Below are 24,235 nucleotides of genomic sequence, written 5' to 3'. Positions count from 1 at the left end.
ATATAATTATGCCTTTAAATAAAAACCTGCATATGTACACATATGAAAAAAGTTGGAAATTGAATTTTCTAACATGTCTAAAAATCTTATAAAGGAAGAGTTTCAGTAGGTTTTAAATATACTTGTTAAAAATAAGAATTTGACAATGTCCAATTAATTTCTAAGAATAGCTGTTGACTTTAGGGAAAATGGAAAACTTTCCTAACCAGATTCAACAAAACACTTACATAATTGCTAGTAGGACTGAAAAATAAGTACTATGATTTAGCAAACTTAAGTGCAGTCACTCAGTTGTGTCTGACTCTTTGCAACCCCATGGACTATAGCCTGCCAGGTTCCTTTGTCCAGGGGATTTTCCAGGCAAGAATACTGGAGTGGGTTGCCATTTCCTTCTCCTTAGTAAGCTTAGCCAATAATGTATTTCTACATACTGTTTTGAAGTAGTTTGTAGCTTTGACAGAATTTAAAGAACATATTAGGAAAAAATGAACACAGAACTACACTTTGTTTCATTGCAAAGTGTTAAATAAAAAGTTACATTTGTGGGGAGTTCCCTGATGGTCCTGTGGCTAGGAGGCCATGCTTTCACTGCTGAGGGCCCAGGTTCAATCCCTGGCTGGGTAACTAAAATCCTATAATCCGTGTGGTCAAAAAAACCAAAAAATAAAAACAAAACAACTGTGGCATATTCAAATATATTGCTCTTATTAATTATATTATCATCCCTAATAATATTTTTCATAAGAGCAAAATTTTTGTATCAATAATAGCTAAAATAAATATTTTCTAATGTACCTGATTTAGCTTGGTGTTTGTATGTGTATTGTTAAAAGTTGGCAAATATAGATATATTAGGAGTAAATGCTAAAGCTTTTTTAACTCATATATTAAAAATACTATTTAATGTGTAATTGATAAAAATTATTAATGAGATATTTTACATTCTCTTTTTTCATAGCATCTTTAAAATCCAGAGCATATTCTACACTTAAGTACCTTTCAGTTAGAAAGAGCCACATCTCAAGGGCTCACATTATGGTACTTTATTGGACAGGATAGCTCTAGAGAGCTTTAGTTATTATTTAACTTCCTAGTTCTCAATGTCATTCCTAACTTTGTCTGTTTCATTCTGGACTAGACTGTTGAAAACAGGCAAATGTAAGATATTTTTCCAGCAATTTTTCAAAAGAAACAACAAAAATCAGGAAGAAACAATCTGTTGAGAATAGTATATCCCTATGTATATGTGTGAGTTAAAAGTCTAGAGTTTTTAGACCTTTGCATTTAGAATTTCATCCTTACTTCTTCACCAAGTAGAACCTATACTAGGAAAATCTCAGTCTGGGTGCAGTAACTTCTATTTACCCATTTCCAAAGAAGGATTTTAGAGAGAACCCTTCTACACTGTTGGTGGAAATGTAAATTGATGCAGCCACCATGGAAAACAGCTATTGAGAAACTAGTGGTTTCTCAATAAACTAAAAAGAGTTGCTATATGATCTAAGAACCCCACTCCTAGGTATATATTTGGACAAAATTATTGTTCAAAAAGCTACAGGCACCCCTATGTCCACAGCAGCATCGTTTACAATAGCCAAGACATGGAAACAACATAAATGTCTATCAACAGATGAATGGATAAAGAAGTTGTGGTACATATCTATAATGGAATACTCCTCAGTCATAAAAAAAGAAATAATGCCATTTACAGCTACATGAATGGACCTAGAGATTATTATACTAAGCAATGTAAGTCAGAAAGAGAAAGACAACTCTCATGATATTGCTTATATGTGGAATCTAAAATATGACACAAATCAATCTATCTATGAAACAGAAACAGAACCAGGGGCATTGAGAACAGGTTTGTGGCTGCCAAGGGTGTGGGGTGTAAAAGAGGGCTGGACTGGGGATTTGGGATTAAGAGATGCAAACTGGTATGCCTAGAATGGATAAACAACAAGGTCCTACAGTATAGCTCAGTATCCTGTGATAAACCATAATGGAAAAGAATACGGAAAAGAGTGTATATATGTATACATAGATATATAAAATGGGGCTACTGCTATACAGTAGCAATTAATAAAACATTGTAATTCAACTATACTTCAATAAAATATAAAAAACAGGACACATGAATTTATTTATGGAATAGACTCACAGACATAGAAAACAGACTTGTGGTTGCCAGGAGGCAATGGATGCTTTGCAAACTATCACATAGATAATGGATAAACAACAAAATCCTACTGTATAGCACAGGAAACTATATTTAATATCTTGTAATAAATCATGCTGGAAAAGAAAAAAAGTAGGATTTTAGGTAAATATGTTTTTAACCAGAAGTATGGTATTTTAGCCACCACTCGCTGCTATTGGCGTGTCTCAGTTTAATCAGGTGAGTGGCAGGTACTCGTTTTAACAATTTATCACCTGAACCACATGGTGCCTGTCAAGGTTGTATATAGTATTTAAACAACGCAGATACAATCTAATGTAGCCTTATTCTCACGCTTAAGGTAAATATTGTAGATAATGTCTAAGAAAGCCAATTATGAAGCTAATTTCTATAAACATAGCTCGGGCAAATAAAGGCCTCAGGTAAGAACTCACCTTGAAATTAGCCAGAAGAGGTACAGGCCCAAGAAGGTGATGCAAATTGGCTTGGTTGATGCAAACACAGGCTACAGATGAATCACTCCTATTTGTTTATTAAGCCTGGAAGGACTGTAGAAGATTTAAGCTCTGGTTTTACTTTTATCTATGAGATTTATTATTGTTAAGCAAAAATTGTAGAAAACTGTTCATTGTGAAGTCAGTTGTGCATTTTAGAGCTTTTAGAGAGTATCATGGTTCCCTAGACCAGTCCCCTGCATTTAGAGCTGAAGAAACCGAGGCCTGAGGTATGTGGTTTGAAGTTGATTCCCAGATATTTTCACTTCCTACCCTGTGCTCTCCCACCAAGCAACTGAAGGCCTGTAATGAGCAACATTCAAAGGAAAACATACAAGTGGCAATAACACATGAAAAGCTTATAATGTTTTAAAAAGCTCATAATTAAAGGAAATACACATGAAAAACCAGGAGATACCATTCTTCATTTAACAGTTTGGCAAAGATACAAGCTTATAACAAGGCCTTTGAGACTTTTGAGAAATGGAAACAATTACTCAGCTGACTGATGCCTGAAATTTCACAAGTAGAGATTTATTCCTTTGGCTTAAACTTTTGCCTTGTTAAATGTTGAAAAAGAAGTAAAATGTTATGCTTTACTAATTACTGATACCCCAAGAAGAATGACTCCTTCAAATCCTTTCCTGGGAACAGATTAGGGTAAGGGAAAAAGCAAAGCTGCCATGTCTGGGTACCTTACGAGTGCAAAGGTGATTGTGTACAAAAGTTCTGGAGACAGAGGCAAATGGTCTTTCTCACAGTTTACTGATGGCTGCCTCCGATAACAAGTTGAATCGCTGAGGAGATAGGTTCAAGATGTTAGAGTTGTTTGAAGAAGAGCTCCCAGGGGGAAAAAAATATTTGATCTTTTTCTTTCACTCTTTATTGCTGGCATTTTGGTTTGGGGTTTATTTGGGAGCCGCCTTTTTTTTTTTGCCTTTTTAAAATGTAATTTAAACAGAGAGGTTCTGTGTCTTAGAGATGCTCACTAGAAGCTGGAGATGAATGGTGAAGTTATCACTTCTAAAGTTGTTTACTTACCCAAATCTGCCAAAGGAAGACTGTAGTAGGCTCACAACAATGCTGCTAGATAACTGGGTGCCTTCTGGCCACGTATCCAAATGGCAAAAATGGAAAACAAAAAGGCTTCTGTCTTAGTTCCTTTAGATTTATGATTCTTGAATAATATTTTTATACAAACCTTGCCTCATTCCAAAATGTGCCTGAGGCAGCTTAAAAACTACTAACCACTAAATTCAACCCAGGATTCCCACTTGCAGACTGTGTGTGCTTAGCTGCTCAGTCATGTCTGACTCTGCAACCCCATGGACTGCAGCCTACCAGGCTCCTCTGTCCTTGGGGATTCTCCAGGTAAGAATACTAGAATGGGTTCCCATGACCTCCTCTAAGGGATCTTCCCAGCCCAGGGATCAAACCCAGGTCTCCCACGTTGCAGGCAGATTCTTTTACAGACTGAGCCACCAGGGAAGAGTTTGCCAAAGGTCTGTAGGTTCTGAGGTTTTTGTTTGCTTCGATTCTTGCATTATGCTATTTCATAGCAGATCAAGCCAACTAAGTTTACTAGTATCATGAACACTTTTATATTTGGGTGATAGTTTATTGTTTACAAAGGATTTTAAAATCCTGTTTCAGTTGACTCTCTCAACAATCTTGTAAGCTAAGGAGGCAGGGTCTTATCAGTTGGCAGGTGAGGAAACTGAAAATGAATGACTTCTAACTTCAAAGTTGCTAAGTGGCAGGTAGAACAAAGATTTAAGCCCAGGCTCTCATCCCAAGCCTCTTGTTCTCACACTGCCTCTCAATAAAAGCAAAGGGAAAAAAAAAAATCATTCTTCATTCCATTTAGGGTGATGAATCCCTGCCAACTTTGTTGTGTGAAATTAACCCCTTTTAAGTGTTCCCCAGCTCTTCCTGCCTCAGGCAAGGCCCTGAATATGTTTTTCTTGTTGTCTTCTACTCTGGTCCCCTTTGGCACATGGGCCCCTTGCTGAGCTCATCACTCCACAGGCATCATCTGGTCTTTTCTGGGACCCTAGCAGCAGAGCAAGCAGGCTGCCCATCGAGATCTAAGGACCCCCTTTTCTGTAGAAAAGAGATGTAGCCAAGACATGCCTGCCCAGACAGAGAGCACACTGCCCCCAGCCTCCCTTGCTCCTGGTTGAGCTGACAAATCTCCAACTGATGGAACAAGGGTAAGGGTGATGTGGGAAAGTTCCATCTCCCTTACTTAAGAGGAAATTGCTGGTCTTGGACTTTCCCTCCTCACCCTTCCTTTTGGCTTACTTGGAGATGATGAGCCTGACCTTGAAATCTACATATAAAGGAGGTCAGAGCCCCTACCAACACAGGTCCCTGAGTGTTTCTGTGGAGCAGAACTGTGCGCTCATTTGGAATTCCCAGCTTGGACTGTTATGTGACAGAGTAGCCAACTTCAAAGTAGTTTGAACCACTGGATTTTAGAGTCTTCTTGTTAATAGATGTTAACGTTTTTACTCCAGTGAAGGCACTTTGGCTATTATCCAGTGAAGGCACTTTGGCTATTATCCCTTGACTGGTCTTCCCTTAATTGCTTCATCATATCTATATGAAAGCTCTTTAATTTTTCACTGTACATCGATACCAAGCTATAATGTTTAATGAGACACTGCAGACAACTTGGGGACAAAGGAAGGAATCGCTGTGAGACACCAGCCTAGCAGATTAGTCTTCTTCAGTGCCCACATCCGCCCCACCTTGCTTTGGTTTATTGCTTTCCCTTCTAGGCTCCACCCTGTAATGAAAGCACTTTGAGCCTTTCTTTATCTGATGGAAGGATGGTCAATAGTGGAATATCAATTTCCTTTACGGGAAATCTTCTTCTCCCTGATAGAGGGCAAAACTCAATGGCAAATAATGTGATGTCAGTGTATTTCTCAATGTCTGTGTTATTTAGTCATAAATTATACCCCTTATCCTTGAGAAGGGAATGGCTATCCACTCCAGTATTCTTGCCTGGAGAATCCTATGGACAGAGGAGCCTGGCGAACTACAATCCATGGTGTTACCCCTTATGAAGTCCATGTCAGCCTAAACTAAGTCCAGTCTATTCTTTTGCAGTCTCTCTCCATTAATAGTTCAAACATTCTGAGGTCCAGTCTCACATCAAGTTAACCTTGTTACACTTTGTTTTGACATTTTGCTTTTTCTGAACTCTGAAGATATTTATTTCCACTTTGTGAATAATAAAATATACCAGAATGACTTGGAGATAATTTGGTACAACTCTTATGTTCTGTTTTTTAAAAGTTATCATACTTCTTTTGGCTCAAGTCCATCCCAAACCAAGAAATCCATCCATCACTCTAATATACTCCTTGTAAGCATGCTGCACTTAAGCTCTAAATAGATTTAAAAAAATTTAATAAATTTTAATATGAGTTTAATAAAATCAAAGGGTAGTACCATCAGAAATGGGTAATGATACCACTTTCTTTCCTAGATGGAGAAATTGTCTCAGCAGACAAACCCCAGGACTGTTTCACTGCTCTTGGCTAACTAACACTGGACTCGTTGACACAATCTGCTAAAGAGAGAGAATTTGGGTGTGCTGAGGACAGGCAAGAAAGACAAGAAAGCATGCAGCCGCAAGTTAGACTCTTTTCCTGACCTCACCCCTCAGATAATTTACTCCTCTTCAGAAAGAGTGGGTGAGCTCAGGTGGAAGAAAAGATGGAGGCTCACTCTCCACTCTCTCAAGAGATTGTAGATGCTACTTGAGGGATCAAGAAAGGAACAGAGGGAGAGGAAGAAAATGGCTTCTCAAATATCAGGTATTTTCACCTTTTCCCTTCAATATGATGTTGTGCTTTCTAAGAAGAGAAATTATGATAGATGTCAGGCTCTCTGCGTGAGTAGCTTCAAAGAAATCTGAGGTAATAAAGAGAACTGGAGGGGAAGCCACAGCAGATGAGAGATTTCAGCAGGTCTGTGTGAATTGTGTGTGTGCGCGCAGTTGTGTCTGACTCTTTGCGAGCCCACGGACTGTAGCCCATGGGCTCCTCTGTCCACGGAATTCTCCAGGCAAGAGTACCGGAGTGCCATTTCCTCCTCCAGGGGATCTTCCCAGCCCAGGGATTGAACTCCGGTCCGCTGCGTCTCCTGTACTGAGGGCAGATTCTTTACCACTGAGCCACCAGAGAAGCCTCTGGTCTATGCAAGACAGCAAATGGATGGAGAGAGGCTAAATGAATATGGAAAGAGTTACAGCGTGGAGTATGGACAAGTGGGATACAGCTCTGGAGAAAGCAGAATATGCCTTGAAGAACCTAGGGGAGACGGCTTGGAAATGCCAGGTAGGAAGAGGAAGTAAGACAGGGAGCTGGAGAGACCAGAATCCATTCCCATCTGCACGATGGACAGACAGCCCTGCCCACCTGCCTCCCGGGTGCCACCAGCCACACCTGGCAACAAGTGTTTTTCTCTCTCCACCCAACCCTGACACGGAGTAGCGGGGTCCCTCTAATGGAATGGCTTTGTAATAACAGAACAAAGCCCCCCGCCCCCCAGCGTTGGCATTAGGAGCTCCAGCCTGGTACCCAGCTGTTTGCCTTTAAGAGAAGCCATCAACAACTTTGCTTGCATAAGCAGATTTACAAGAAAAACTCAGAAGAGACCACGATGGAAACGAATTTAGATGCAAGAGAAAGAAAATGTGGCAGAAAGGTTAAGAGACACAGAGGATTAATCCAAGTGGCCCAACACCTGACTCAAAAGGGAAAACAGAGAAAAGAAAATGATAAAAACAAATAATATAAGCATTTTCCGGCTCTGAAAGACATGACGAAGGAGGAAGAGAGGGCGGGAAGGAGGAAGGAAACTCACACCTGGATTCCACTTCGTAAAAATTCTGAAGACTAAACCTATAGAGGAGTGCTAAAAACTTTGAAAGAAGAGAGAAAACGGACTCAAGCCAAAGCAAAAACAGGTAATCTGTGAAGAAATGAAAATCAAATTTACCTGGTATTTCTTGTCAGTGTGATTGGATGCTAGAATACTGAGAAACAAGGCCTTTAAAATTAAGAGGGAAAATTTTTTGTTTTTCTTGGCTGCACTGTGTAACATGTTGAATCTTAGTTCGCTGACCAGGGATTGAATCTATGTCCCCTGCACTGGGAGCATGGAGTCTTAACCTCTGGACCACCAGGAAGTTTATGGGAAGATATTTCTAATGCAGAATTCTATACATACCTAAGATGTTAATCAAATGAGAGTTAAGAAAAAAATTTTTTTGCATGCTAACACTAGGAAAAAAGGGAATATAGTCATACCTTTCTATTCCGATGTGCAGTGAGCAGTACTATGTGGTCCTCCATGGTACTCCTGTTAAGATCACCCCACCTTTAACTTTCACTTTCTCTGAAGCAGGTGTGGGGGGTTAAAATTGCCACAAACTTTCCCCTCCCACTCTTTTCTTTCCCCTCCCTTTCTTTCATTTAGCAAACATTGATTGCAGGCGGCCAGCAGAGTCAAAGCAGAGGACAGAGCAGAAGTGAATTCGAAGGGATCCTCATCTTATTCAGAGTCCAAGTCCGAGTTCTCACAGTGGTCCCCAAGGCCTGCCTTGACTGCATAATGTATTTGAACTTTTAGAATTAGTCTACAGAGAGGAACGGGAAACAAGTCTAATTGCAACGCTAACTGCAGAACACTGCAGACCAAAGCGATCAACCCCAGTGCTGCAAATTACAGCAGACAGAAGTTAAATAGAGGGAGGAGAGATGATGGTTTGATAAACGTCTCGCACCTTATGAACTGAGAGTAGTTGACTGATTAAAAAATCAATTAAAGGTCTGAAGGTATCATCCAGCAGAGGAACTAAATCATACTGAATCTATTTGGAAGGGAAAGAAGGTGGAAATGAGGAGTCAAAGTGATCAAAATCTTCAGTCAACAGACAAAAATAATAATAGCAATTTAGCTTAAAATCAATAGTGTTGAATGATGCCACATGGGGTTAACTTTTATTACTACCTTATAAGTTCCTTAACAAAGGCATGGATACTATGAACTTGTCTTAAAGCACTGTGGTGCTCTCTTCAAAGGTGGCCCCCAGCACAGTAGCCTTCTGCTACTCACGCGTCTGGTTTCCGCCGCCGCACTGAACCTGGGCTGGCCCTGGGACTCACTTTAACCAGCAGAAAGTGCAGAACTGACAGTCTACCTCTTCTGGGCCGAGGCTTTAGGAAGGCCTGGTAACTTGTGCTCTTGTGTATTTTGCAGCCTTGAGCAAGCGTGTATTAATAGAAGGCCTGCTGGAGGTATTTTGTGGAGAGCACAGCAGGAAAAAGGGCCTGGTGTTACAGGGTGGAGAGAGAGGCCCGCCTGAGCCCAGCCTCCCAGCCAGACCTGTGAGCGGAACCATCTGGAGGGTCTAGCCCCACCGCTGTCTGACTGCAGCCGTCCGATGCCCCACAGGAAACCAGTGAAATCGCCATTCTGCCGGGCTCCAGCTCACCCACAGGATTGAGATAATAACATGGCTTTTGTTTTTAGCCGCTAAGTTTTGGGGTGGTTTGTTAGGCAGCAAAAGATAACTGAGACAGGCACGTTTAATCTTCTTCTCTCAGGTCCCCCACTTCCTGCTTAAGTTCCAGAATATCAATCCCAAAATTCCAAGAACTGAAGAGAGGGAGAGGGTGAGGAGGAGAGGTAGGAGGACAGACAGGAAAGCAAGATGTACAGTTGTTGCAGGGGAGTAGTGGAAGCCAAAAGGCCCCCAAGGTGGGGGAGTCAGAGGATCTTTATACTTGCAAATGTCCAAATTCATATTTAAAGGTGTTGTGTGTGTGTGTGTGTGTGTGTGTGTGTGTGTGCCACTGCTATTAAGTAGCCCCTGTCTGCCCTCTCATTTTCTTTCAATGCTTTGTAAAGACCACGACCCACAAAGTGCTTTGTGCGTGCGTGCTCAGTTGCTTCAGCTGTGTCCAGCTCTTTGCGACCCCAAGGCCATAGCCTGCCAGACTCCTCTATCCATGGGATTCTCCAGGCAAGAATACTGGAGTGGGTTGCCATGCCCTCTTCCAGGGACTGAACCTGCAATTCCTGCTTTGCAGGCAGATTTTTTATTGCTGAGTCACTGGGGAGGCCCATAAATTGATTTATACAAGCTGAATTTTTTGTAAAAATTAAGGAGCTGATTTATTTCTGGACACCTCCTAGAAAAAAAAAAATCAGAATTCCAAGGAGAAGCCTTATTCAACCCCCTTCCCTGTGATTCACTCAACCCAGGGATTTGCCTTCAGCATCAAATTATGAATAGACATGGCCCGTATTGCTCCTGAGCAGAAGATTCTAGGAGCACTGCAAGCTTCCCCCAGGCCTCCTGTTCCGGTGTCCTCTCGGTCAGAAGGGCATAGCCCCTATGGGAGCTTCTCCTTTAGCCTGGATCCCTGAACCAGGAGATAAAGGAGTCCATTATCAACCCACCACCTGGAGCAGACCAAAACAGCCAAACTACAGCCACCAACCAGTAACATGAGCAGGAAATAAGTATTTAGTGTTGTAAGCTACTATGATTCTGAGGTTGTTACACGGCATAATCTAATGAAAGCCAGCTAATGAGAATCCCAAACTCTAAAAACTTTCAGAGAGGAAGAAAGAAATTTGGTAACTTACAAAGGGTCCAAAGTCGACAAAGTTAGACTTTAAGATCAGCAAGGTACTGGAGCCCTGTCTTCAAAGTTGTGAGAGGAAGTTATCTGACTCTAAAATCTATAACTGATAAAAACTATGGGCTTCCCTGGTGGCTCAGAGGTTAAAGTGTCTGCCTGCAATGCGGGAGACCTGGGTTCAATCCCTGGGTCGGGAAGATCCCCTGGAGAAGGAACTGGCAACCCACTCCAGTATTCTTACCTGGAGAATCCCGTGGACAGAGAAGCCTGGTGGGCTACAGTCCACAGGGTCGCAAAGAGTCGGACACGACTGAGCGACTTCACTTTCACTTTCATGAAGATACAATTGTATATGCAGAGACTTGAATGCTTACCATCCATGTGTTCCTCATGAAGCAAAACAACCATATAATTATGCATATATATTTATGTGTACGTGTATAAAATATAGTGGAATAATATATATGTACATTTATTCCATTATATATACATTTTTTATTGGAATATAATTGCTTTACAATGTTGTGTTAGTTTCTGCTATGTATAGTTTCAGTTATACATAAACATATACCCCTCCTTCTTGGATTTCCCTCCCCCACCTCCATCCCATTATAGTTTATCCTACCGAAGTAAAAAGAAACCTTTCCTGTTGGTGAGAGTATGTGCTGTACTGTGCTTAGTCGCTCAGTCATGTCCAACTCCTTGCCACCCTGTGGCCTGTAGTCCGCCAGCCTCCTCTGTCCATGGGGATTCTCCAGGCAAGAATACTGGAGTGGGTTGCTATGCCCTCCTCCAGGGGCTCTTCCCAACCCAGGGATTGAACCCAGATCTCCCGCATTGAAGGCAGATTCTTTACCATCTGAGCCACTAGGGAAGCCCAGCAATCCTGCAGTGGGTAGCCTATCCCTTCTCCAGGGGATCTTCCTGATCCAGGAATTGAACTGGGGGTCTCTGCATTGCAGGTGGATTCTTTCCCAGCTATGCTACCAGGGAAGCCCAATGAGACTGTAGGAAAATAAAACATGTAAGTTCATTGATTTCTGGAGTTTAGTGAAGCCTATCAAAAATCCTAAAAACTTTCCCCCTCCACCGCTCCCGACCATCCAGCAAGTGTAGAGCCTTAACCACTGGACCACCATGGAAGTCCTGTTCCCACCTTTTGATTCAGTGATTTCATTTGCAGTAATTTATTTGAAGGAAATCACTGTAATGTAGGCAAAGATATGTTACATGTAATAGTGAAAACCAGAAACAACCTAATGTACACACTAGGCATTAACTATAATGTAATTTAAAAAATTATCACTTTGAATAGTTCATGAGTGTTTCACAAAATGTTTAAAAGATATAAAAGTCTATACAGTGAAAATAAAATCAACCTTTTCCCACTCCTATCTTCCTGCCACTGAATTTCCTTCTTGAAGACAACTTATACCAGTTTCCCTTTCAATCTTTCCAGAGACATTCTTCCATAATATTACATATAATAATATATATGCCTATATTTTTATTTCTTTTGTGGTATCTTACTATCCACACTGTTCTGCCCTTGGTTTTTTACCCTTAATTCTTCAATATGAAGAAAACAGTTGTTCAAGATGAGCACATAAAGAGCTACATTTAAACAACCACAGAGTATTCCTTTGATATGAACCCCTTAATTTATTTAGTCATTTTGAGAAGATCATGTTTGTGGGAGATTTGTAGAAGAACATTTAATAACATGCATAGATGTTCATGCTTTATTTAAGGCAAAAATAAATAAATAAATAAAGCAGCAGATTACAAAGTGGTTGAGAGAGCTATAGTCTACAAATCTACAAATAGTCTATTCCAAAAGCTCAGGACACATACACATATTCACATGAAAGCCTGGCATTTGCCATTACAAATTCCTGGAATAACACAACCACTGTGCCCTTTGTCCTAGTGAGTTGGTCTTTGTAACCAGGGAAACAGCCCTGGTTCATGATCTGAAGAAATATTGGAGAGATAGTCCAGCTAAAGATAACAAACAGGGTTACATTGTCCTGTGGGTACATGGTGATCTCTCTTTTCCCTGGTTTTATGACTTTGACAATCAGCAGTTGGTTATCACCCACATTGTTTGTAGGTTTTTGAAAGTGGTGACAGGTACATAGGTAACCTCCATATAGAACTTGTATGGTAATCTTCACCCTCATTACTTTTTCTGGATGGCTGCACATAGATATCACATGGGACATTTCTTTTTATTTTTAATTGGAGCATGCTACAGCCAGCACAGTAGGTAGGGATCGAAAGTGGTCGACGCACAGCTTGGGGAAAAGAAACTAGAGACAGAATTAAAGTTTTAAAGATGGGACTGGTGGACTCAAGACCTCTTGGATCAAGAGCCCCGTTCCTTGGAGCTACATCACTCTTATTTAGTGTCTTGGCAAGCAGAAAGTATCTGTTGTACTATGGGGAAGTCAGCCTCCTGTGTCCCTGGTCATGTCTCCCATTTTACTGATTACTTTAAACTATCTTTGTTAGTTTCTTGTACAATGGGTATCACCTAGCTGGAGGCCATAGGCCTGCATGTGCCTTGGGAGAACATCTTGGTGTGTATACAAGCAACGTTCTGAACTTGCACTGACCTGACACTCCAAGGTCCACACTATGTTTTTCTTTAGCTTAGCAGGGTATGATGACCCCAACTAATCAACCCAATGTACTTTTATTTCGGTTATGCTATATTGCTTTATTTTGCTTTTATTCTTTTCCCATGGTGATTTTCTCACGGCCTAGCCAGAGCAACAGGTGGTTGACTATTATATTAAACCCTGCAGGAGGATAATTGCTTTACAATGTTGCATTAATTTCTCCTAGATGACAATGAGAATCAGCTGTTTGTACTCACACATTCCTTCCCTCTTGAGTCTCCCTCCACCTCCACCTCCTAAGCTCAGCCCCTCCTGGAATGTGAGACTTTTTATTCCTTTGGTCCACATAACTTGGTGTCAGCGTGCACTCCTGGAGTGTTCCCACCTTTTTTGAGGCAAATTTTCCTCATCTCCTGGAGTGCCTGAAAGTCACTCTTCTTGAAGCCCACCCCATGGTGTACTTGTGAACAGTGATTCTCTGGTTTGCCTGTGGACCACCTCCTTCTTCTCTCCATCCTTCTTTGTGGGAGCAGTTTTGCTTAGATCAGGTGGGAAAGGCTTGGTGATTGTAACATATTTTTCCTTTCGCTGCTCATTTGTGATGCCAGCCAGCACTGTAGTAGAACCATCCAACCCCAGATTTCCCTCCTGTTTGAAGTCAATAGAAATATATCAGAGAAATGGACTAATCAATAACAGTGACCAGAGGGCTTTCAGTTCTGCAGAAACTAAAAAAAACAATCCTAATAGGAAAACTAGTTGGATCCCTGGGATGAAGCTTTAGAGATCAGCCTGACCTGCCCCATCAGAGTTTTTCCTTTTGGCTGCACTCTGGCTGGCCACTGGACCCTTCACTGGGAAGCAAGAACAGAAAGACAGGAGACCAGTTCAGACCATGATAGTTTGAAAAGCCTGCCACAGCTGGAACCTTATTTCTGCTACCCACAAGTGATGGTCATGTTGAAACAAGCATCCTTTTCTTCAAAAACAAATGAACAAACTTTTTATTTTGGAATAATTCTAGATTTACAGAAAAGTTGCAAAGACACGCCTGATGTTTCCTGTAATGTTAACACTACATTACTATGGTACATTTGTCAAAGAAACCAACATTGGTACATTATTCTAAATTCCAGGCTTTATTTGGGTTTCACTAGTTTTTCCATAAACGTCCTTTTTCTGTCCCAGTATCCAGTCTGGGACCCCGCCATTCCATCTGGCTATCATATCTCCTTGTATCCTCTGCTGTGTGACAATTTCTTTGTCTCTCACGACCTTGACAGTTCTAAGGAGTGCAGGTCAGGTATTTTGTAGACTGGCCCTCAGTTTGGGTTTCTCTGATGTTTTTTTCTCATGATTATACTGGGCTGTGGGAAGAATATTAGAGGTGAAGGATCCTTCTCTTCACACCAGATCAGGGGGTCCATGTTATCACCATGACGAGTGATCCCTGGTGATATTAATGTGGATTACATGGGTAGGTAGGCTCTGCCAGGTCCCTCTACTCTAAAGTCACCATTTTTAGGCCTGAATCTTTGCAACAGAGTCAGTGTGTAACCCACACTCAGGGGAGGGGACCTGAGCTTCACCTTTTGGGGGGAATAGTATCTATACATATTATTTGGAATTCTTTTGAAATGAATATTTGTCTCTCCTTCCCTATTTGTTTGTCTGTTCAATCACTTATTTATATATTAAAACAAACATCATTTTCATTCATCAAAATAATAAATGCTCTTATTTAGGTAAGGGGGTTAGGCCAGTACTTATGCTTTCAACAAAGCTGACTGTCCCCCGTGACAGAGAATATAAAACCTGTGCGTGCTAAGTCGCTTAGGTTGTGTCCAACTCTTTGTGACCCTGTGGGCCATAGCCCGCCAGGCTCCTCTGTCCGTGGGATTCTCCAGGCAAGAATACTGGAGTGGGTTGCTGTGCCCTTCTCCAGGAGAACTTCCCAACCCAGGGATCGAATCCACATCTGTGACATCTACCTGCATTGGCAGGCAAGTTCTTTACCACTAAAACCTTCTAGGGGCTCCTAATGGACATAAGAACAAGGAACATTAAAAAAGATAGTTTAATCTCAGCTCTGTCACATATTAGCTATATAACCTAAGGCAAATTTCTTAATCTCTCTACTCAGTTTTCTTTTTAAAATAAAAACATATTAGCTACTAAAAGTACTATTATATAGAGGCATAAGGAATCAGTGAGACAATTCACTTTAGACACATAGCATAGAGTCTAATAGTTAATAGTTAATAAATATTAGCTGCCATTTATTACATGATTTCCCCTTCATGGATTGCTGCCTTGTCGTGGTAAAGGGGCTTGAGTAACTGAAGGAGGCTATAAGTCATGCCGTCTAGGTATGCGGGTCAAGAAGCAACACTTAGAACCCTGTATGGAACTACTGCTGCCAGTGGAAAATGACCACTTTTTCATTCCAGGCCCGGGAGGAAAGGTTGCTAAATCTTTTCTGAAGAATGTCTTGGCAAGAAGTATCTGAAGCACTAAAATTTTGCAGACCATCTGACTCAGCAATTCCATTTCTAGCTATTTATCCAGATGAAAGTATTGTGTGGCATATATGCACCAAGATTTAATCATACAGATGTTCAGTACATCAATTATAAAAGCAAAAATGGTAATACTAAATCCTCTGTATGAATTATGGTCCTGTGTGGCCAAAAGAACATTTTGTAGAAAAGTGTTTAGTGAATTTTTTAAATGTTCACACTACATTTAAGTGACAAAGGCCAGTTATAAAAATTATGACCAGCATAATTTTATTTTTGTAAAACATGCACACACACATACACAGAGTTGTTTTAAAAATGTATCTAAAAGGCAAAAATTATTTTCTCAGGGTAGTTGTATCATGAGTGACTTCTTATTTTCTTATTTGAGTTTATCTGTATTTTCCAGATTGCCTACAAGAAACCTAAGTTATTTTTAGAAGTAGAAAAAGCCAATGCTATTTTTAACATGCTCATCATAGAGAATTTGGAAAATACAAAATATTATATAGAAGCAAATAAAGTTACTCCCAATTCTGCCACTTAAACTAATCACCATTAACAATTTGTTATATTTCTTTGTCTTTTATATGAATTTGTGTATAATCTTTGCCACTCCCCCCCCAATCAATTTAGGATCATAACATATGTAATGTTTTCTAGCCTGCTTTTTTTTTTTCACTTAACATTATGTCATGAACATCTCCCTAAGTCGAACAATTTTTAAAACAGTGTTAAAAAACAAAGACAAGCTAGTGAGGTGGATCTGCAGGAATTTATATACAAAGATTCATTATGAAGTGAAGGAAGCAAGTTGCAAAGCAGTGTTATAGGATGGTCACAAAAAATATTCACCAAGCAGTTAATTTGGGTTATGTCTTATGAGGAGGAGCTGTATGAAAATGTCTGGAGGTTTAATTTTTTAAAATAATATGCATATCATTATTATCTCTGTAATCAGAAAAGTAGTATAGATTTTAAAATAAATGAAAACCTCATTTTAAAGTGCTGTACAATATTCCACTACACCCTGAAGTTCTCCTGTTGGACATTTAGATTTGTTTCAACTTTTTTTGTTACCATAAATAATGCTAGGATGAATATCTTTGTTTTCAAGCCTTTTTCTGAGCTCATTATATTCTATGATACATGTGATTTCTAGACCAATTTATGTGACTATCTTAAAAGATTTTGCTTGAAAGGTATGGTGGTGGTGGTGGTTTAGTCACTCAGTTGTACATGACTCCTGTGGCCCCATGGACTGTAGCCCACCAGGTTCCTCTGTCCGTGGGATTTCTCACGCAAGAATACTGGAGTGGGTTGCCATTTCCTTCTGCAGTGGATCTTCCCGACCCAGGAATTGAAATGTACGCTTGTATACAAATGTATGCCTGTATATTGAGTAACAGATTTAACTTTCTTAATAGAAATCACCAGGGGCTTCTCTGGTGGCTCAGATGATAAAGAAACAACCCTCAATGAAGGAGACCTGGGATCGATCCCTGGGTTGGGAAGATCTCCTGGAGAATGGAATGGCTACCCATTCCAGTATTCTTGCCTCGAGAATTCCATGGACAGAGGAGCCTGACAAAGAGTTGGATGTGACTGAGCGACTAACATAACAACTGCAGCAATAGAAATCAAGACCCCTTAGTTTATGGCTTTGAATTTACTCAGAGATTTCTCATGGGAAAAAAATGCATTCTCTTTGGAAATGTATTCCAGATTCTTACTCGAAAATAATTTCTTAGTCCCAGTAGAAACTTTGTAACCTGGCTGAATACTCCACAATAGAGAATCAGAGGCAATAGATCAATGTTCTTGGCTCATTAAGCTAAACATGACTTGGGCCAATTCACTGGTGATATTCTAATATGGAATCAGGAAAAGAAACTGTAAACGATAAAAATACATAAAAATTAAGTCATCAATCCTTGGTTTTATCCTCTATTCTGTTAAAAAAATAAAGTCATGCTCTTTTTAAAAAAGTAAGCTTTATTGATATATAATTCATATACCATAAAAATTATACAATTTAAAAGTACACAATTGGATGTTTTTCAGTATATTCACAGACTGTGCAACCACTTTCTAATTTTAAAACATTTCACCATTCTTGCTTTGGGAAACTGTTCTCCCATTTTATAATTATTATACATACAAACTGCCTCAAATCCATTATCAAACAAGGCAATGAACAGACACAAGTAGTTAAAACAAAGTTTTGACCACCTATTTAATCTGTGTTTGACATTTCTTTGGGTTTCTTAGTTTTTCAAGGCCCTGGCTTCCTTATCTGTAAAAATTAGATTGGAGTAATCTCACAAAAGGAGACTCTGTTTTAAATTTTACCTTTTTAGGTGGCATTCAGACTGCTCGAATTTCATGGCAATCTCAGTACCATCACTTTGGTTAGAGCCCAGCCCTGCAAATTCAGAAGAGGAATATACAGATGTCTTCATTTACAGATGCAATGAGATCTATGGGCAGAGAGACCAAACACCTAGTTACAGTTTGAGACTAGATATTTAACTAAGGACAGAGTGTTTTCCCATAGTTATTTCAGTTAAGGCTGGCCTTAGAGAACTTACAAATATCAGGATATAAGAATTCAGCAAAAATTAAAAATGCCCCACAACAAGGGACTTAGCTTCAGACCTTTAAATGCTTACCACCTTTAAGTGCAAAAAGAAGTGAAAAGTTTGGTGGAAATTTTCTGAAATGTTTAGATCCAGCTCCGCCACTTTTCTGGCTATGTCTCTGAACCTGAGATTCTTACTTGTACAGTGTGGGTAACAATACCTACTTCCTACGGTGTTTGGTGGAATATGTTAGAGAGTGTTTATGTAAAGCATCTGTTACAATGTCTGACATCCGACAAGGGCTGTTGTTGTTGTTCAGCTGCTAAGTCTGTTTGACTCATTGTGACCCCACGGACTGCAGTATGCCAGGCTTCCCTGCCCTCCACTATCTCCTGGGGTTTGCTCAAATTCATGTCCATTGAGTTGGTGATGCTATCTAACCATCTCATCCTCTGCCACTGACAGTCATTTAATTCCCTTGGACCAGTTAATCTACCAAGAACATAAAAGTCAACAGAAAAGAGGTAATAATACACATGTGGAAATGCATAAGTTGGTGAAATTAAGGATGAATTGAAAAAGCCATAATTGGCCTCCATAATGTATCAGTGATTTGTATTTCTTTTTTTTTTCCAGTGATTTGTATTTCAACATATGCTGGCTGCTTTATATTTAGAATGTTGATTTTAACTATTTCTTTCCTTTTTACTACATAAGGCTTGAGATTTCTAACATTATTTAAAGCTTCTCTCTAGGTGTGAACCCATCAATTTCCTAAAATATTCAATTGCATTGGTGATTATTGCTCCCATATGGGTTTAAAATTTTTGAAAAATTAAACAAACAAAAAACCACACTGTAAATTTGTGCAAGATAAGGTAACTAGTGGATAGCAAGTTGAGATAAAATAAAAGTACTGTAAATAATGTTCTGGAGCTATACATACTGCGAGTGCTGGAAAATTTCCTGGCGATGTTGCTTGATGGAGTCTTCATGGGATCCTGGCCAAGGATTTACTTTAATCCTCAGGAATTGTGCAATTTGAAAACTGAAGTTTCAATTTCACTTGTACTTAAGAGCTATTCTCTCAGCCATGTGTCGTCTTCTTTTTCGATGTTATTGATCAAAGGGCATGTTGTGTGCACTTAATGGGCAGCGATGGTGTTCCTCCTCTTCAGAGTGGTGCCCAGCTCCTCTATCTATGGTGTGCCATCATCTATGGCAGCGAGGAGTTTAAAGTGCTTACCGTGGGGAAACGAAACAGAACTGCAGCTGCAGAACAAGCCTCAAGCCCGGTGGAAACTATCTAATACCTCACACACCTTTGGTTTGCTTACAAAGTGAAAACTGGCCTCTTGCAAAGCAATTGCACCCCCAGGATCTTGCATTTGCCACTAAGGAGCCAGCTCTCTGCAGAGAAAGGAGATCTCAGAGTGGATCAGAAAGGTGGAAGGTCACTGGACTGACTCCTTCTTTGTGAAGCCAGTAGAGCAAGATCCTTAGCTATAGGCCATTACTCTGTCCGCTGACCTGAGAAAAGGAGGGTGGAAGAGGACGTAGGGACAGGACAAGAGAGAGGTGGTAGCTGTTTGTGCGTGTCACTTCACAAAATAGATTAGCCAGAGGGATCCTTAAAAACACCCGGCTCGAAGACTCCTACAGGAGTAGGCTGAAAAGCCACAGAGAGAAGGGAACACTTCAAAACAGTATAGTCAGCAGTAGACCTGGCTCTGGAATCCACCAAAGTATCTGTCTGCCTCCCCATGCCATTCCGATGCATGTTCCTTGTAAGAAATGATGGTCAGGTATGGCACTGGTAAAGTTTCAAAGTGGACATGGGGGCATATTTCCACTTCCACTTCTCGTGGTGTCCTTCACTCCCAGTCCCTAAAGAAAGACCCCATGCCTGACATTACCCTCCAGTCACCCAGCAGTCCCACCCACTGTAGCCCACACTGCCCTTTTCTCAACATTCTGATGACAAACAGCTCTAGGGAAAGTTATTCCTTTAAGCAAATTCACACCAAAATTCTAACAGGTACTTTTCCTCCCTAATAGCTTCTCAGTGGGGTTATTTTGGAACCCAGATGCATTTCTAAATGTTAAGGTAGGATGAAGAAGGGATTTTTATCTCTTCTAAGCGAGTCAGTCTGTAAGGTAGACTTAGTCATGGTTTTGCTCTATTTCAAGTCATACAGTGTTCAGGATGCAGGGAAAGGCAAGCTGGTGAGTAGCAGGGCAAACGGGAAGATGTCCTTTGTCCGAGACTGGAGGCACTGTGAACCGTCCAGGTATTAACCCAGCAAAGCTCTCTGAAGTTTGGGGAAATAATAGCCGGAGGTTACATTTGGAATCTGGAATTTTAAATGGAAGAAGGGACTTTCAGTGGACCCCTTCAAGCCAACTCATGGCTAAAACCCCACAATTTAGAGGGAACGTCTGATGGAGTCAATTTTGGTGAGAGTTTTTCCTAAATTGGATTACACTGAAGAAATAACACAGCGTATGACATCCAAGGAGACATTAATCATTTAAAAAAACATATTTTAGAGATTTATTTGAATTCAACCTAAGATTACTTCCAAATTTAGTTTACATAAGATAGTGCTGGTATTTTACAGGAGGTTCTTACATAAGACAAAATTAAATTCAGGATGGTTTTCTCTGACTAAAAGACTACAGGTGGTAGGGGGAGGAGGTTAGCAAAATCAGGAGAAGGGAAATTGAATAATGAGCAGGTCTTTGTCAGAGCACAGTGGAGCGATGTGTACTTGGTAAAGGAAGAAATTGGTGACAAAAGACAGGGATTCAAGTCCAAGAAAAGTAGCCACAGTAGTTGTGCGGCTAGAGAGAGGATAATTAGGAAGGAGGAAGGGAGGGACAGTGGAAAGGAGATCTTGACAGGATGGTCGCTGGACAAGTGACAGATACTGATTCTTTCTCCAACTGGCACCTCTGACAATTCCCCTCCTTTCCTTTTTTTCTCTCAGTGCAAGTATTTCTCAAAGATTAGGATGGACTTTCCTTCTCACTCACAGCACTTCCTCAGGAATAAGAGTTGTTTATACAACCTCAGTTGCCAGAATACACAAATTAAATTAAGATTTATATCCCAATACAAAATAAAAAGTTTAAAGTTAGGAAAAATAAAAACAAACAGACAGAAAAAAGATTTGCGTCTCTAGCTTGGATCTCTTGCTTTTTCTCTAGTTGAGTTTTCCATGGCTAGTCATCCTGGGCTGTTTAACCCACACAATATTAAATTTGTTTTGTGTATTCCCATACCTAAGATGCTTTTTCTGGGACTTCCCCTGGTGTTCCATTGGTTACAAACCCTCTTTCCAATGCAGGGAATCCAGGTTCTATCCCTGGTCGCGGAAGTAAGATTTCACATGCCTCTGGGCAACTAAGTCCACAGGCAACTAAGCCTGCGTGATGCAACGAAGTGCCCATGCAGCCAAACTCTTTTTTAAAAATGTTTTTTTCTTCAAAATTGAGTTGTACTTCCCCAGCCAACTCTCCTATCTCTGATGATTCTGACTTTTAGGCAGTCTCTCAAATCTCTCAGATTCATGGTCAGATTATTTTATGGTGCTTGTGTTGGTGTCTTTAGGTTTTCTGGTGAGGTCTTAATTTGTACCTTTTTGGCTAAATCCCATTAACTGGATTCTTCTTCGTGGTTACATATTCCACTGAGGGCTTTAAAATTCTGTTTCTTCCTAGTACTTGACAGTGTTTGCCAGGTAATATGTGGACATTTTAAATAGTGCCAATAAACTAAGTTGTGTACGTAGAAAAACTTGACATTTTTATTTGTTAGAAGGTAAGCTCTTTCTCATGTTAGAAATGCAAGAGCTGCCAAATGGAAGACAGGAGTTGTTGAGTAAGATGAGTTCTCCTACTTCTTTGGGAGGGAATATGGCAACTAGTGTAATTAAACAACTCTATGGATTTATTTCAAGGGATCACATATTAAACTGTAGAAGTTAATATATTCAAAAGTTCTAGAAGGTATTCAAAATAATAATCAATATTTACATAGCTCCTTATGCTACCAAGCATATTAACATAATTGTTTAACTTAATACTTTTAACAACTTCAGGTGTTAAAAATTCTCACTTTAGCATTGAAGACACTGATGACCAAAGGTCATGACCTGTAAGTGGCAAAGCCAAAATCTGACCTCTGGTTGGATGCCTTTCAGGTTAAAAGAAAAAGGGCAAATGTGGAAAGACAATGGCACCAGTTACCTTGAAGAGTCAAAAGTGCTAGAGATTTTTGGTTATGAGAAGAAGCTCATTCAGTGTAGACCAGTCTTTCCGCTAACAGCCAGAAGGTGATCTAGCTGATGTCTAGTGAGTGTGATCATCGGTGAAGAGCGCTGGTTAAAGAACGCTCATCAGGACCCAAACTGACTGACTGCTTATTTTTTCCTTTTTGGCAGAGTGACAAAGGATAGAACATGAGTAGTTCGGCATATATCCAGTTATCTAACATAGATGCAAATATTTTTCTTGCAAAAAGAAGGAGATCTCCTATTGGAACACTGTGAAGATTATCAAGCAAATTTCCAGCTAGAATGTACTCACAGATTTGATAGAATACAATGTCTGGACCACTTCTTCATTATGGTGCTTTAGATTTCCCCCATAGGGTGCTTATACATGTTTTATGAGAAGATGATCTCCCCCTGGGAAGTAGAGCAGCGTTGACTAAGACAAATAAGAATCAAAAACAGAGGCCAATGGGTAACTGGGTAGAAGGATTTTTAGATTCCCTAGAGTATATTCTAGGCTAAATAACATCTGACCCCCAAATTATAATCTGAAAAGACACATGTAAAAAGTGTTTAAAGCAGCACTGTTTACAATAGCCAAGACATAGAACCAACCTAAATGTCCAAGGACAGACGAATGGATAAAGAATGAATACAATAAATGTGGAATGTTTCCATACAGTGGAATGTTTTGTTGTTGTTGAGTCTCTAAATCATGTCCAACTCTCTGTGAACCCATGGACTGCAGCATGCCAGGCTTCCCTGTCCTTCACTAACTCCCAGAGTTTGCTCAAATTCATGTCCATTGAGTTGGTGATGTTATCCAACCCTCTCAGCCTCTGCTGCTCCCTTCTTCCTTGCCTTCAATCTTTCCCAGCATCAGAGTCTTTTCCAATGAGTCAGCTCTTCACATCAGGTGGCCAAAGTATTGGAGCTTCAGCTTCAGCATCAGTCCTTTCAGTGAATATTCACAGATATCCAATGAATATTCAATGAACTATTACTCCCCCATAAAAAGGATGAAATAACGCCATATGCAGCAACATGGATGGATGTATGATACCAGTTACATGTGGAATCTAAAATATAACACAAACGAACATATCTATGAAATAGAAAGGTTTCCCTGGTGGCTCAGCTGGTAAAGAATCTGTCTGCAATGTGGGTGACCTGGGTTTGATCCCTGGGTTGGGAAGATCCACTGGAGATGGAAACTGCTACCCACTCCAGTGTTCTGGCCTGGAGAATTCCATTGATTGTGTCGTCTACGGGGTTGCAAAGAGTTGGACACAACGGAGCGACTTTCATTCATTCATTCCTGAAACAGAAACAAACTCACAGAGAGAACAGACTTGCGGGCTGCCAAAGGGGAGGGGCCTGGGGGAAGAAAGGCCTGGTGGTTGGGGATTGTTCAGTTGCTGTGTCTGACTCTTGCAGTCCCATGGGTTGTAGCCCACCAGGCTCCTTTGTCTATGGGATTTTCCAGGCAGGAATACTGGAATGGGTTGCCTTTCCTTCTTCAGTGTTTGGGATTAACAGATGCAAACTATCACATATAGAATGGATAAACAACAAGGTCCTGTTGTATAGCACAGGGAACTATATTCAATATCTTGTGAAAAAACCATAATGAAAAAGAAAATATATATATACATATATATATATAAAACTGCATCACTTAGAGGTACAGCAGAAATTAACACAACACTGTAAATCAACTATACTTCAACAAAATTAAAAAGAGAACTTTACGCCTTAAAGTTTGCATATACATTGAGAACATGTTTCTCCACTAAACAGTATACAATTTAAAAACATACTGTTTCAGTTATCTATTGCCGTATAACAAATCCAACTTGAAAAGTAGTGGTTTAAAACCACTGGTTTATT

At 40.2% G+C, this 24,235-nt stretch overlaps 2 long non-coding RNA genes across 2 annotated transcripts in view; both read right to left on the bottom strand.

Moving 5' to 3' along the window:
- LOC133065590 (uncharacterized) overlaps window positions 1-8,061 on the bottom strand; it is a 30,676-nt gene extending 22,615 nt beyond the window's left edge. The window contains exons 1-2 of the long non-coding RNA XR_009694915.1: window positions 8,001-8,061; window positions 3,715-3,778 (exon numbers count right to left, since the gene is read on the bottom strand). This is a non-coding gene — a long non-coding RNA (uncharacterized LOC133065590). The remainder of the gene's footprint in view (window positions 1-3,714; window positions 3,779-8,000) is intronic.
- A 6,221-nt stretch (window positions 8,062-14,282) lies between these two features.
- On the bottom strand, window positions 14,283-19,086 carry LOC133065589 (uncharacterized). Its single transcript, XR_009694914.1, has 3 exons — window positions 19,015-19,086; window positions 17,839-17,911; window positions 14,283-14,334 (listed from the first exon to the last, which is right to left on the bottom strand). It is a non-coding gene; the product is annotated as an uncharacterized LOC133065589 (long non-coding RNA).
- Between the last annotated feature and the right edge of the window lie 5,149 nt (window positions 19,087-24,235).

The sequence above is a fragment of the Dama dama genome, chromosome 11 (genome assembly GCF_033118175.1).
Source record: "Dama dama isolate Ldn47 chromosome 11, ASM3311817v1, whole genome shotgun sequence".
Taxonomy (NCBI): domain Eukaryota; kingdom Metazoa; phylum Chordata; class Mammalia; order Artiodactyla; family Cervidae; genus Dama; species Dama dama.
The sequence above is the reverse complement of the archived record's forward strand: the minus strand, read 5'-3'. Positions and strand labels throughout refer to the sequence as shown.